Raw genomic sequence first — 272 nt, forward strand, 5'->3', positions numbered from 1 at the left:
GCTTGGAAGCATGGAGGAAATGTTTCCTCTGTGTTGACCCTCCTCTTTGTAGACTGGACACTGGTTCAGGTCCATCTGGTGGGGTCTCCATGGCCTCCTTGATCAAGAAGACAGGTGACTCACCACAGTTACAGGACATTTTTGAGAGATGCTCATAGTCCCCTGAAACTTAGTTGACCTAGGAAGGAAAGGAGGCAAAACTGTCCTTTATGTCCCTCTGTCCAAATTAGTATAGGTCTCATAGTATCATTGTTAAACATCCAAGAAGGTTA

The sequence above is a fragment of the Nannospalax galili genome, unplaced genomic scaffold (genome assembly GCF_000622305.1).
Source record: "Nannospalax galili isolate Female #2095 unplaced genomic scaffold, S.galili_v1.0 scaffold1892, whole genome shotgun sequence".
NCBI classification, from domain to species: Eukaryota; Metazoa; Chordata; class Mammalia; order Rodentia; family Spalacidae; genus Nannospalax; species Nannospalax galili.